Below are 16,126 nucleotides of genomic sequence, written 5' to 3'. Positions count from 1 at the left end.
GTGGCGTTAAGCAGCATTCGCTCACTACTGTAGTCAAGTTGTAACATATAACTTATATGATTGTCTCGGAGTTATATTTCTCAAAGCCTTTGTTTTAATTGAGGACGTAAAACCAGCTAGACACGTTTAAGTCATCATTTTGATGTAAACTGCCGGGCAAAAGAAAGTGTACACCGTTATGAAAACATTACAAGCTGAAAACAGTTGCCGAAACATTGTAAACTTCTGTCCAAAACACAACTACAATACCCGTATCGAATACATCACTATCGAAAAAAACAAACCATTTCCTGCTTGTTTTTTCTTTTCGGAATGATAGGCACATCCCTATCATAAGTTGAGTAGTATAGTATCAATAGGTCGGCACGTTTCCAAGGTTCTAAATGTACTGGTTGTTGTAGGGCGCACTGTTCTGTTACCTGTCAATAAACCAATGCATCTATGTCGATGCATTGTCCATTAAATCACTATAGAACTGGAACGGAGTCGACGTCCATATTGAAGCAACCTGTTTCCTTTGGCGAATAGTTGGTCTCGCGCCAGAGAGGTCAGATAACAATGGGCACGGATGAGACGAGCGAACATGTCTGCTGTACTTGAACTGAACTGTGCATGAATCACAACCCAGGAAGAAAATGTGAAATATAGAACCTCCACGGTGTTTCTGCTTGTTGACTCTGGTTTGCAAGCTCCTCAGTCAACCACACACAGGTCATCATGATAGAGGTTGCCAACATTTCTGATTAAATCGATCGTTTACTATTGATCAACACCTGGTGTTATCACTGAGTTTCAGCGGTCCATTCATATACGTTCCACGACTATCTTGCCCTTTACGCCAAGTGGAATCTGCTTCAGCAGAAATTCTGGGCTGTTTATTCTCTTCTATAGCCAATTTATATTTACCCCAGGAGATGTACTGGGCCAACCGCTTCTATGAACTATGTTCTCCGTTTAACCCACATTGACATTGCAGTGTGAGCTTTTCCTTTCGTCCGCACGTTCGTCACCTAATGGCAACACATCAACAAAGTTTAGAGATGAACTCAACATTTGCCAGCATCTTCGCAGCTGACTCCAGATATACTGATGCCAAAATATTGGTATTGCTTGACAATTCTATACAATGGACCACAATCAGGAAGAGTCAGCAAGTTTACCATTAACATGCCTGTTAACATGCAACAGAGGTCCATCATTCTCAGGGAACAACCAGGACGTTATGTATGATAACTCCCTTCGATCGGTATATATAGGTAGAATGATTTTAAGACACATTAACTGCTGTATCCAGTAACGTCCAATCAAGCGTAGTGTGGTCTATGAAAGGTGAGCTTCTGAACCTCTAGCGTGGTCATCCTTCCCCAAATAGAAGCTCAGGGCATAATTGTTTTTGTTTAATAAATTAAATATTGCTGTAATTTGATATTAAATTTGTCTGTCGGTAAATTGATATTTGTCTGTCGTTTATACCTATATGTATGCAGTATACAACTGCAAATCTTCGATTTAAGCTAACATATTCAATAGGACAAAAGCTAATTATCTTACCGTTTATGGTCACGAAGCTTCAATGACATAATGAATATGTAGGACCTGGTACATTTCCATCTCTTTGAACTAAACCAACCTTACTGTGTAACGCAATAAGACATCAGCTATTCTCATAACACCAAATTGCCATTATGGTCCCAATGAATATATTTGAGACTAAATCAGATCAAAAAACTATATTTCCTTTGCAATGAGGAATTGTGATGTTGGTGATGTGATTAATTTAGGTAATGTTTTCTGAATGGATACCCAAATGTTCGCAAGAAAATAATGAAGTCAATTTGTAAATAAATATATATGCTCCTAAGCATGAATAACATTTGCATAGATGGTAATATGGGATAACGCCTGTGTTTCTGGCTTAAAAAGATATGCCGAATCAGCCCCTGGCCGACGTTTAATTGGTACAGTGTTGAGCAGGAAATTAAGGTATACTGTTGCACGAAGCAGATTACCCTAAGAAACTGTGTGACCACAGTGTACGACAGCAGAACTAAGTCTGTCACGGCTAGGTTTATATATCAGATGTTTCAACTGTGGCAAAACGTTCAGCATCTATTTCTGATCGTGTTTGCTTTAAGTTGACAGAGAGAGTTGAACTGTGTGTCGGACTTTAAGTAACTGCAAAACGCTTCTAAATTGAAGCGCGTATTGTATATCTTAAATTAATTACAAGTCAACAGATAAGTATCTATATCAGGAATATGTTGGTAAATTAAGAATGGATACCTTTGAGATGACTCATACTACGGATACTTCAGGTAGAAATACTATGGTAACAGCTTGGCGATATATTCTGAAATTAATCCGATTTTGAAATAACCATGGCTGCTCTGTGGTTTTTCTAGAATAATAAACAGCACAATTAGACTCACCATGATAGCAAGTATTGATCAAAATCTTTTCAAGCAGAACTTCATCTAATGATAAAACCACTCAAATATGTATTGATTGTTTTAGTAATAAATGTAATGACCTTGACCTTTGATCTTTGACCTTCTCTTGCGAGGCTGCTGATAATATGATTTTACGGTGTACTGTTTGGAACCACGCTTATATATTTCCAAAAAATGACTCGGATATAACATGAAAATGAGTTAGGTGGTAGGATTAACGGCGCTTTGAACTTACAGTATTTCCGTTTAATCAAAGTGTGTCCTCTTAATATGGAGGACTCTCCAAGCTGACCTAGGTCGTAGACTGACTTTTTTTAGTGAGGCCCACGAGCGCAGGTATGATGCTAACTGCCCAGTATCGATATCGTTATAACATTGTGTTTATATACCAAATACTGACAGATGTACAGCACTAAGATAAATAATTATACAATGCAATCCACATTTAGATTCTTTTGGAATAAGCCTTCACATCACGCATGGACATTTCCATAGCGAATAGATTAAATCTGAAAATTAATTTGAAAGTGAAATTAGTGAAATTAGTGAAATTATAGCAAGTTTTAATAAAGAAGCACCATGTCTACAATGTACTTTAAATACTAGTATTGGCTGAATAAGAGAAAATAAAATGTGGTTGGTTCATGAATGTATTATCTTATTTTTTAATGACTTGGTTTAAAAGATTGGTTAATCAGATATACAGAAAGAGGTGATAGTTAGCTACTACTATATTGTGTTTCTGTTATCTTGACTCTCAATAAGTCAGCCACATAAAACGTCGGGAAAATGAATGTGTCTGTGAAAGTGAGTGAGTATGGTTTTACGCCGCTTTTAGCAATATTCCAGCAATATCACGGCGGGGGACACCAGAAATGGGCTTCACACATTGTACCCATGTTGGGAATCGAACCCGGGTCTTCGGCGTGACGAGCGAACGCTTTAACCACTAGGCTACCCGACCGCCCCGTCTGTGAAAGGAAAAACGTAAAAGGGCGAACACCTTCATTATGGGCACTCTTCTTTTGAATAGTGTATTGTAGAACGACAACAATATTGCCACAATCTAAGCCCTGTTTGTTTTCTACGTCACTGTTTCGAAATTTGAAAAAGTGGCTATCAGCATGGCGATATGTATATGTTGTTGTAATTATATCATATAACATATATTTGCTTGATAAATATTATCACGACGGAATTCAGTTGTCATGGAAGCGTATGACGACGTCCACTGTATGGTAACACCTTTATCATCAAAGCATTAAATATTGACGTCATGTCTGTCTGTAGAAGATGTTTTACCGTCAGTTCCAAATGCCATATCCGGGTATCATATGCATCAGCTCCAGCAAATCTGAAAAGAAACAGAGATTTTTAGCCGATAGTATATATTTTGATTCATGATATGCCGAAATACTCGAGGGAAAATTTCTTTTTCATGTCATTTTTAAATTGCTCGATGTTTGAGACATAATGTCACGACTGAAGAATAAATACTTGAATGATTCGAAGCCATTCCTGTGTATAGAAACATACTCACACATCCCGAAACACCGATCTAAACTTTAACGTCAGGCAAATACTTACTAAGTATGGAGCTCAGTAAAAGTATTTGCATACTATCGGGTTGTAATACTAATTTGATCAGATTGGTTTACTGCATCGATAACATCTATTATACGCAAATCAATACGTGGTCTGTTCTCTTCAAAAAGCCATTCGGAATAGATGCTACAGTTCCATGTACGCATTGCAACCCAACTCATTCACTGACTCCTCAGGAGGTGCCGGTGTCCCGGTATAAACCCCCCCCCCCCCCCCCCCCGTACAAATTCTCCCCCCGGAGATTTTATACCGGTACAGATTCTCCCCCGGCGAATCTGTTCTGAAATAAAATCTCCCCCGGGCGGATATATTTCGCGCCCCCCTCAGTATAAAGTCTCCCCCCTGATTATTCGGTTTGTTGCAATGTCTTTAAGTACTATATTACATTAAGTTATCTTTAATGTAAGGAGGGTTACTTTAAAAAATAGATTATGAAATATGGTCATAATGAATTGATATTTCAGAATATTTTATTTGGTAACTGTACCTTCCATCCTAAAATAATTATAAGACATAATCATACCAAACAAAGGATGGGAGACATGAGTCTCTACAGAACTTGTTGTTTCTAATACAGTTGTTGTTGTCTGTATACATTTTTTTAATATACCAGTTTGAGTCTACATGTGAACACAATCGATGGTTGAAATGTTAGTCTAAGAACAAAACATGAACTAATTCTAAAGAACTCTGATGTATAAAGTTACCTTCATCTTTGATTGACTGATGTATTTTCAATCTTTATTCAGCACTGAAGAGGCCACAGGCCTATAGTACGAAGCATTAAGTTTATGAATAAACTGTTATAAAGTATTCATAAAGTATCAGGGGTCATTTCAACTTACAAAATGATTGACATGGTCCTTTATAGAGCGAGGATTGGGCTGTTTTCCCATCCGATTGACTGATATTACAACATTCACATGGTTTAGAATGGTACAATGAATAAAGCATGCAAATTACACTAATACGCGATATTTCATAAGAAAATATCATATCTCCGTTGAAACATAAAACCAATATTTATGAGTCTACATATTGATATAAGACTTTATCACTGTATCCAATTCCAACATTTAAGATATAAACTTTCGGACAGTTAAGTTCAAAATTCTTCAACCTTTAATACATCACAGGGATTTGTAGCTAGACGACGGGAATCTACAGTCTTGACTGTGTGTGTGTTTTTTTATGAGAATGTTTCTCACCGACCTTAGCGTGTAGGGGTGTGATGTCCTGGGCAGGAAATGACAGTGTTTTGACTACTCGTCTTTCATTAATTAACGTTATGGGCATCCCTAATTAACATTTACTAATTCATGTTAAACCAACACAGGATGTTTTCTGTAAGTGGACAATCGCGAATGTAATAGGGCTGACACGACATGTGTTAATAACTGTCCTAGAACTTCTTAAGTTACTAAACATTCTTTATATCTAACGACTAATATTATATCCACCTACATACCACTTTATTGTCTCATATTGCGGTAGTAAAGAAAACACAGTGCTCAAAGTGAAGCCCTTTTCACTCCACATTCTCAACATCGTCTCTATCAGAAGTGTTTGGCAACTATTGAACTGCATGGCAAGTATTTATAAAACGACCGGGGGAGGAAATATTCTGGGGGGAGATTTTATTTCGAGAGGGGCGGAACTGTACCGGTATAAATGACACCGGCCGCATGGAACTCTGGGTTGGAGAGTGTAGTTGTCGCAGCGCGCATTGATCCAGGAACCAGACCGGAAGTGACAGTTTGGACCGTCGCTTATATCATTTCAAAAGGAGAGTTATTTCCCTTTGGAAGAAAAGATTGTCCAATAGTCAGTGTTGATAAGTCAATAATGATCGGTTAATCATCACACGAACAGTGATGATGGCGTTGAAATATGCTGTGACTCGTTTGATTGAATTTGTTGTTATTTATTGTCAAAAAAGAAAGACGATATTTGCAATTGCAATAAGCTCCCAATTTATGCATCACACAATATGTTATTGCAAATTTCCATTTCATCTACCCTGAGCCTTTTTCCAATATTAAATGTTCAGCTCTTACAAGGAACGTCACAGAAAGTAGTATAGGTAATGGCGATTTTGCCGCAACCCCACTGGAGCCAGATTTATATACCTATACTGCTACAACAGGGGGAATTTTTTACGTGTAAACGCTGATGCGATTCAACGATCGTCAAGAGATTAAGTTAAATTGACCCTAGCTCACCACTACCTTGAGTCAATCAATGATACCATAGAGGGAATTTTTAGCACAAAAACGATGATGAGACTAAACTAAATTGTAATGAAAATATTCTCTATTATTTTTACTCATACGCATACCATAATTTTTTAACAAAGTGATATTCAACATTTTTACTAAGTTCTTCGTTCATTTTACTAGGAGACCAGACTATATACTCTTCTTGGTAATTGGAAAGAAACAATTGATGACCGTATTTGGTTGGTCTGACATCATTGATATAATATATACCTTGTGGTAATTCTCTCCATTTGATAATTTTGTCCCTGAGCATAAATGCTTCGATAGCTTTTTCGAGTTCTTCCTTTGTTGGTTTGTAATTCTCCATTATTATATATTTATGTAAGCATTCGTTTAAATGAATGTATGATTTGTTATGGGGTGCGATCCAATGATAGGAAACAATCTATTTTTAATCTCCAACCAGTTCTTTGGTTTTGGCACGGAATAATTGACGCGCTTGTGTCCCCTGTTCTATGTACTTTTTTCTCGTCTTCGCTAATACCACTGATCTTACGATATTAAGATCGAATCTCCTGCTTTATTGTGTTGTATTTGGTGAGTTCTGACAACACTGAACGAAAATCCTCCTCGGATATCTTACAATCAGCCAGTGCTGTTGAAATATGATCCTCAATGCTGTTCAACTTTGCTTCGGCGAGTATCGGGGGCACGGGTGGCCCAGTCGTCTAAGGTGCCGCGATTCGCTGTGCAGAGTTGCGTCCCTTGGGCACGCCAGAAACCTATGATTGTGGGTTCGAATCCCGCTTCGCCCCGATTATGTTTCTAGGTTTGTCAGCACCATACCCGTGCTCGTGGGTTTCACCGAAGTTCTAAACGTCTGAGACCTGCATCACTTCGGGCTTTCCTCCCACATTAAGCTGACACGCCGTGATGTAACTGGAATACTTTTAAAAGCGGCGTTAAACCCAACTCACTCACTCATTCGGCGAGTATCCGAATATTATCATGTTTTAATGCTTTCTTTGGCAACTTACGAGAAATAAATTTTATCGCTATTCCTGCCAGTCCAGAGACTCCAGCGGCTATTTCCATGTCAAGTACGACAGGCGTGGCGGTTATAGTTGATAGTAAACCAACACCGGCTACACCGAGTCCCATGCCAGCCTTTACAAGCATACGTTATCAATGTACCTCGAGTACAAGCAAGTAATATCCATGTACTGGTACAGCATAGCATTATTATGAATATGAAATCACAATAGCACATTTTCTTTTTAAAACAGACAAATTGTGCGTTGATAATGCTTTAATCTCTACATTAACAATCCCGGAAGAAAACTAACCCCTTTATTGCACCACTGTGCCCAAGCTTGTTCTATTATGCCAACAGTCCAAACTCGAGACCTAGCAACATATCCGATTACACTTGGCCCAGGCTGACCCTAGCGGTATTCCGTCAGTTCTCAATGCAATACTCACGCGGTAGTCTGTCTCCTAGGCCTGGTCCTGCGCCATGACTGTGGAATTTATATTTTTTAGGTATTCTGTTTTACTAAATTCCTAGGCAAGTCTAGATCATACTAACCAAGTCTAGTTTAGTTGATTCCATAACAGCAGAAGGAGAAAGGTTCTTCCGAATAAAAAACTTATATTTTAAAGAAATGTTTTCATTGACTATGTGTTACTCTATCTGTCCCCAGATCATAGAGTATATATTTGAAACGGACTCCAAGTGAAGAATGATTTGACAAGTCTAGATTGCCTAAGTTCTGGTCCTGAAATCAAGCATCGTTCTGGGATCCATTTGTATTCTATTGAGTAGATTTATAATTTTAACTACGTGAAATTGTATTTCTGGGATGTTGGTTGATTTTAGATGTGGGTATTTATAGATAACAAAAAAATATGAAATATATATTATTTATGATGTAGCTAAGGTATGTGCACGTGTAAAAACTGTAGTTTGTAGTCAACCAAAGAAGATATTCAACACTTTAGATTGTGTATTGTTTTGAAATGTCTCGCCTCATGAACACGTTCCTTATTTCAATATTGTATTCAATTCCACCCATGACTGTACACAACATTTATATATTTACATGTATACGACGGCTACATGGGCAAGTATAACGGTAAACACAAACGTGTGTTTGTTTAACATTTTTGTGTGTTGAAACACTGTTATATTAAAGGGAAATATAACCATTTAGTCTGTTCGGGTAACCAATTCTAGCTATTATTTCCTGAATAAAATATTATTTACTTCAGGCATACACATATTATTTTGTGTCATGTGACACCAGATGTTGTTATGAACCAATACTCATGTCGTAAACAACCATAGAAATGTGAAACATCAATGCTAGAGAATAACCAAGTTCGATTTTCCAACGAAAAAATTCCTTTTGGCGTGAACGTTGACAATAGCGGTACAAATATATAAATGGATCACTGAAAATCTGTGATGACGCAATTGTTTGCAAAAATCTGTTGCCTCCGATGAATAGATGAAGTTATGCCGAAACAGTAAGCTCTTAGAACTCTTGTTTGCCAGCTGGGACCATGTCAATATATCAGGTATGAAATGCATTTACACGTTGAACGCATTGACAGAGAGTATTAGTTATCTTGAACGGTTGGTGAAACCGCGCAAATCGAAACAGTTCATTTATGGTGTAGTATTTCCATTGGCAAATCGAAACAGTTCATTTATGGTGTAGTATTTCCATTGGCAAATCGAAACAGTTCTGGGGGCGAATATATTTCGTGACACCGGAACTACTGATGTAACTGATTTCAGAGATCTTATTAATCCTCGCAAACATTCGGTTTTAACACTAACTACGTAAAAACTGTCAACATATCCACGCCGTTATACTCTGGTTAAAGATCTAAAATATATTCCTTAATACAGGCTACCATTTGAAAATGGTACCAATGTAATACCAGGGGCTAGAATATCATGGTGCAACCAGGTTTCTGTTAAACATACAACATCATAACTATCTAATTCAGCACTGATTAAATCTACTTTAAAATCTACTAAGACTGCGTACGTTTACATGTATAATCTTTATAAGCAAAGTAACCCAAAATATAGATAATGTGTATCATCTTCCCGAAATGATTAGCATCTAGAATAGATTCAAAAACACCTGTATTGAACAACATCAACCGGCATCGTCAAAGCAAAGTGTACATGTAATTGTTACAATGGGGCTGGCGGTGAATATTAATGAAGAACATCTTGTTAAAAAGACACACCGAAACTGATTTGCATAACTGATGAACACAACATATTGCAAAATATCAAAATAGTAAAAATGATACAGTTTAACCTCACACTGAAGAGAAAACAAGAACGACACAGAAAAGTAAAATAGTACGTCATATAGAACTGAGATAAAGTAATCTGAGAAGGGATTCATACGTTATATACAACTTAAAAATATATTATTATGAAAAACGAAAGGAAAGGTGGGACACCCCCCACCCCCCACCACACACCCCACACCCCACACAAGTAACTAAATGTATAATTCAGAAAAAATAAAGGAGATAAAAAAAAAATGAATAAAAAAACACATAAACAAATTAACATTAAAACTATTGGCAACTGCATGGCAAGTATTTATAAAACGACCGGGGGAGGAAATATTCTGGGGGGAGATTTTATTTCGTAGGGTGGGGGAGAGTTTATTTCGAGAGGGGCGGAACTGTACCGGTATAAATTCGCCGGGGGGAGATTTTATTCTGGGGGCGAATATATTTCGTGACACCGGCGTAGAAGGATCAGGTCAATTCATAGGATCAAAAACACTCCCCGTAGGTAAGCAGCATCCTAATAATAATTAATAACTTATCCAACGTGGACACAATTTATGCAAAACAACTTCTGTAATTACTGTAAAGGCGACATTTCAGTATGGATCCTTGTACCGTTGTCAAGCATGGAAACGTCGCCTTTACAGTAATAAAAGAAGTTGTCATCCATAAATTGTGTCTACGTTGGATATAAAGAAATAAAGGAACCCACTGAGATCTACGCATAGGGATCTGAGATAGATAAATAGATAAAGAGTCAGAGTGACAAAACACTCGCCTCAAGAGTGTAGGATAGGTACAATCGAGCATGCTCTTTCTACCAAGATTTCAAAGAAAGTCATACGACTCTTGCTAAGAGTGAGTGAGTTGGGTTTAACGCCGCTTTTAACAGTATTCCAGTTATATCGCGGCGTGTCAGCTTAATGTGGGAGGAAAGCCCAAAGTGATGCAGGTCTCAGACGTTTACCACTTCGGTGAAACCCACGAGCACGGGTATGGTGTTGAAAAACCTAGGAACATAATTGGGGCGAACCGGGATTCGAACCCACAATCATAGGTTTCTGGCGTGCCCAAGGGACGCAACTCTGCACAGCCAATCGCGGCGCCTTAGACGACTGGGCCATCCGTGCCCCCCTCTTGCTAAGAAATTTGATCAAGGTTACAATGAGGCCTCAGTAAAGCTTTATGGTAGACATGTGTATGGCATTTCCAAATTTCGACAATACCTGGTATCATCACTACTTGATAGTGATTCATAAACACATGCTTAAGATATTGTTGGAATCGTATAATCGAGAATTTTATGAATATGGGAAGGGTTTTGTCGCTTTTATTATAATATGACCCCGTGAATGGTTGTTCGCATTGTCGTGTTGATATCTTAGATTCAATGTTCGAAATTAGTGTTTCTTACACACCCTTGGGTGTGAAACCCATTTGAGATAACTGGTATCAAACATATGTGTGAGATCGAATTCCAGCCCGTGATTGGCTACTCCATGGTGATGACATGAGGTCATATTATGACGGGACTACTTTCCTGATCGTAAATCATTGATAAGTTACTCGTGCTCCCTCATACATTTTGTCACATGATTCTTAAATGTATGATGACTCCAGGGATTCATTTATCGGAGCCAAGTTTGAAATGTACGTGATCCAATAATTGTCTCATAACCGGCATACATGAAACGTGAATTTGTAAACACTATCCAAAATGGCGGAAAGTACACTTCGGCGTTCGTGTTTGAAATGTAAACAAAGCAAAATTCAGATTTTACACTTTGTAGCATTTTCTCCTATTTTGAGAGAGCCATTCCATGTCTGAGTACTACATGTGTGATAACCAGTACGTCGGGTGACGCCACTCATGACCTTTGTGTTATGTATTAATGCGCCACTGCCATACATGAGAATAGACCAAATGTATCTATTCGATGTTAAAAAGGTGCGTTTTTAGGGTGTGCAAGAAACAACTGCACTCGTGCCTGTCAGATACCGTTTATCTAAAAAGCGAGTCGAACGAGCGAACAACTCGTTGGAAGATAAATTGTATCTGACAGACACCCGTGTATTAAATTCTATCTATCATTCATGAGTAAATTAGCATTTAGATGCACAATGCGTGATAACATGATCTGTATGCGTACTACGGATAACATTAGTTGGAGAGATACGAGCGTGGTGTTTTCATTGCTGTTTATACATGTCGCAAAAGGTAGGTCATAATTCTGTTTCTGAGAGTAGATCATACACCAACATTATCTTAAAATAATAATACCTGTTTTGTTTCAAATTCTTTAGGATTCAGTATAACTCTGTCCAGAAGGGGGCATATCTAAACAAGTCTATGTGATCATTTGTAAATCCTGGTCGTCTAGTCATTTGAACACCCTGCATGATACAGTACACAGCAAGAGAAAGAACATCTTGTTGTAACATCTGTTTGTTAATAATGTAATTCATTTCAGGAGAGGATGCTGTGTCGTTATTTGTCGTCAAAATCATCAAATGATTTGTTTCATGACGAAGTCTTTAATAACTTATAATTATTGAAACACGTTTAATATTTTGTATCATGTCCGAAATACGCATTTTTTTAAAGAACATGACCATGTAGAACTAAAATATAACTTGAGACATACAAACACAACTGTTTTGCACATATGCTTAATATAGCTGTAATGCTTAATATAGCTGCATATTAGGCTGGGACGTTACCTGCATCTAACACAGCGAGTGTTGGGAAGCGAGATACGGTAATGCATGTAATTCTAAACTGTTGTATGCCAATATCGCACCACTTGTACGGCATGGGTAGAATTAACTTTTACAAGGGGGGTCATTCCGAGGTCAACACTTTTTTGTCAATGATAGTGGAGTGCCTTGATCCCAAGGGTGAAGAAGGCTTCCTCCAGGTAGTGTAAAATGTCCCCCATAGCAGAAATGCGTCGCGCATAATGATTGCCAAACAGAGGTGTAATTCTGGTGAATGTGGAGAATGTCCAATGAAAGTTGGAAGCCACAGTCATGCATTGGAGCCATGGTGACAATAGACTTGTGCACAGATGCAATGTCCTCGTTAGTTTTACACGATGTTTGGCCTTGCTATTCTCACGCCGTTTTCTAAGCATATTAGCATAATATTGGCCATTAATGGTAGGACCTTTTGGCAGGTAGTCCACAATTTGGATTCCTTTGAAATCCCAGAAAACCGTAGCCATCACCTTGCCAGCTGATGGAACAGACTTTGCCTTTACCGGAGGAGAAGAGTTAGCTGTTTCCACCGATTCGACTGTTGTTTAACCTCTGGTGGATAGTGGTTAACCCAAGACTCACCCATGTTTATAATTTGCTCAAGAAAATCAGATTGGTCTGCTTCAAAATGATGCAAAGTCTCACGAGAGATGATAAACCTGGACCCTTGGCATCCAGCGATGTAAAACTTTGTTAAACACAGTTCATTCCTCAGAATGTTCTCAATAGCGTTGCCTATTGTATTGGCTATCTGACGTGTGGTGAGTCGTTGATTATTAATAATCATTTCCAAGTAGGGGGCACGGGTGTGCAGAGTTGCGTCCCACCAGAAACCTATGATTGTGGGTTCGAATCCCGGTTCGCCCCGATTATGTTTTTAGGTTTGTCAGCACCATACCCGTGCTCGTGGGTTTCACCGAAGTGGTAAACGTCTGAGACCTGCATCACTTTGGGCTTTCTTCCCACATTAAGCTGACACGCTGTGATATAACTGGAATACTGTTAAAAGCGGCGTTAAACCCAACTCACTCACTCACTCACTCACTCACTCATTTCCAAGTTAAGCTTTCAAAACGTTGGTAGACATGTGGAGGACATTTGAAATGTTGACGCATCGCTGACAAATGTGTCCGATGCAATTCTTTTGATTTGTTCCATATGTTCCCGTGTGTTTTTTCAGGTGAACAATTGACTTGCCTTTGCATGTGTTTGTGCCGGGTGTCATCGGTGGGGTGTCATCTGGTATCATCACTATTTGAAAGTGATTCATGAACACATTCTCATGATATAGTCGGGTTTAGTCCTTTTATTTGAAATTTATAACTATAATTATTTTGCATTCATAATCTATTTCATTTATAGCTGGTTGATGTGACAATCGTAACAGACCGTGGAAAGTCATTACAATAAATATACCGATTCTTTGCAAATATTACACGTAATATTTTTCGTATATGTATCGCGATGGCTACATACTTTTCCAGTTTTTCATTGTCAACCGTCCGTCCCAATCGTTTACGAAAATAGTAAAATTACCAAAGGTTTGTCATGCTCATAAATGGCTGAAAAAATAACGTGGGATCAAATAGGTGTATTATGCAAGAAGGTACGAGACCCAGTTAACTCAGAGGTACCTATAAATTCAGGTGATGCATATATAGATTGCATATATCAACAGCAGTGTCACAGCGACCGATTCAGCACAGCCATTGTCTGAATGAACACTGAATATGCCAAGGCTAATTACATTGACCTAATATGACGCTGTATACGGCAATTAAAGACAACATAACTATCCTTACAGGAAAATCTAGATTTGACCACAGCTTATTTAATCATAGCCTATGGTTTGTGTATCAAGTACCATCAGGATGAAATGAGTGACATTCATATATCATGCGATATCAAGCTGTGAATTGAACTGAGTGCGAAATCTTGAATAAGGACCAAGATGGCGCATGTCGCTCCTTGTCGATATGTTAATAAGGGTGTAATTTTTTCTATACGAATATATTGTGCTATACACGCTATCATCGAGTTCCTGTGATTGGTACTTGCTAAACAAACCATAGGCTACACAATCGTGATCATCTGTGGTCACCTTACCTCGTATTTATTTTAAAACAACCTTCAAATCTCAGCTCCAATCTGAGGTAAACAAGAAATAGGTGGCTTGAACGGGCTTGAACTCAGCAAGCGTTTCTGATTTTCTGATACATATTGCCTGAAAAATTAGACTGGATTTAGACAGATGAATGGGACTGAAATGAATAAGACTCCTTAATTCAATCTCCTCATCTTAATTTAAATATGTTTTGATATAACAAAGGTCAAAGTAACTTATGTTAGTAATTACAATTGTTCCCACAATGAATTGGTTCTTTAAACATGAAAGTATATTGCAGCCCCTTTTTATGTTATTTATCTATATTGACATAGTGTGAGTGAGTGAGTTGGGTTTAACGCCGCTTTTAACAGAATGCTAGTTATATCACGGCGTGTCAGCTTAATGTGGGAGGAAAGCCCGAGGTGATGCAGGTCTTAGATGTTTACCACTTCGGTGAAACCCACGAGCACGGGTATGGTGCTGACAAACCTAGAAACATCATCGGACCGAACCGGGATTCGAACCCACAATCATAGGTTTCTGGCGTAACCAAGGGACGCAACTCTGCACAGCGAATCGCGGCACCTTAGACGACTGGGCCACCACATCCGCCGTGGACCGTCCGGGTCAGCGCACCTAGCGGGTTAGAGAAGGGAAGATAAATTGAAAAAGATAGCCCTTTAACATGGTAGAAGAAAAGACCAAGACAAGCTAGGCTGGACTTTTGTAGTGTTTAAAGACAAAAGAAACATGACATTGGAAACAAAAACTTTTACCCGGATATAAATGTGATTTGGTTAAGATAGTTATAGAAGAAACTAAAAAAGAATGTTCTGAGAATAGTGACAGCGAACAAAGTGAGTTTGATATCAAACTTAAAATAGAAACGATCCCAATGAAAGTTATAGGGAAAACAATTTCTTTCTTTTTTGAAAACATGAAAAACATCTATCAGGATTATCAAAATACAAATTAGAAATGAAACATATAAAAGAAGAAGAAATAAGAGGATTACAAATTAGAAATAGAATGCAATGGTATGAGGAAGGAGAAAAGCCAACAAGTTATTTCTGCCACTTTGAAAACAGAAATTATGTCAGTAAGTTAATAAATAAAGTTATAACTGGCGATGAAACGGTAATAACATACGGCAATTGTATATTAGATGAGTTTAGAATCTTTTATAACAAAATTATATACTTGATAGCAATGACAGAAGTTACGAAAATTTAACCAATTTAGAGACTCAAACAAAAGTTGACCAAATGAAAAACTTATTAGAAAGTGAAATTGATCATTTGCGGTTAAAAACATGAAAAACAATGAGAGCCCCGGTATGGCTTTCCTATTGATATTTTTATTTTTTTCTGGAAAGAACTAAAATTCTGGATATACATATTTGTAAAAAGTACTATAACTTGTTATAACTTGTATACCAAAATCAAATAAAGACAGAACATTGATAAAAAACACTTGAGACTAAAAACTTTATCGAATGCACTCTATAAAATCATGAGTACTTGTATTGCAAACCGTATAAAATCAACATTGGAATTGCTCATTCATAACAATCAAACAGGATTTATTCCAGGACGATCTATTTCAGAAAACACAAGGTTGTTATATGATATTATCTTTGAATCAAAAAGACAAAATGAACC

The sequence above is a fragment of the Haliotis rufescens genome, unplaced genomic scaffold, assembly GCF_023055435.1.
Source record: "Haliotis rufescens isolate VD_foot unplaced genomic scaffold, xgHalRufe1.0.p SCAF_26, whole genome shotgun sequence".
Classification (NCBI taxonomy): Eukaryota; Metazoa; Mollusca; class Gastropoda; order Lepetellida; family Haliotidae; genus Haliotis; species Haliotis rufescens.
The sequence above is the reverse complement of the archived record's forward strand: the minus strand, read 5'-3'. Positions refer to the sequence as shown.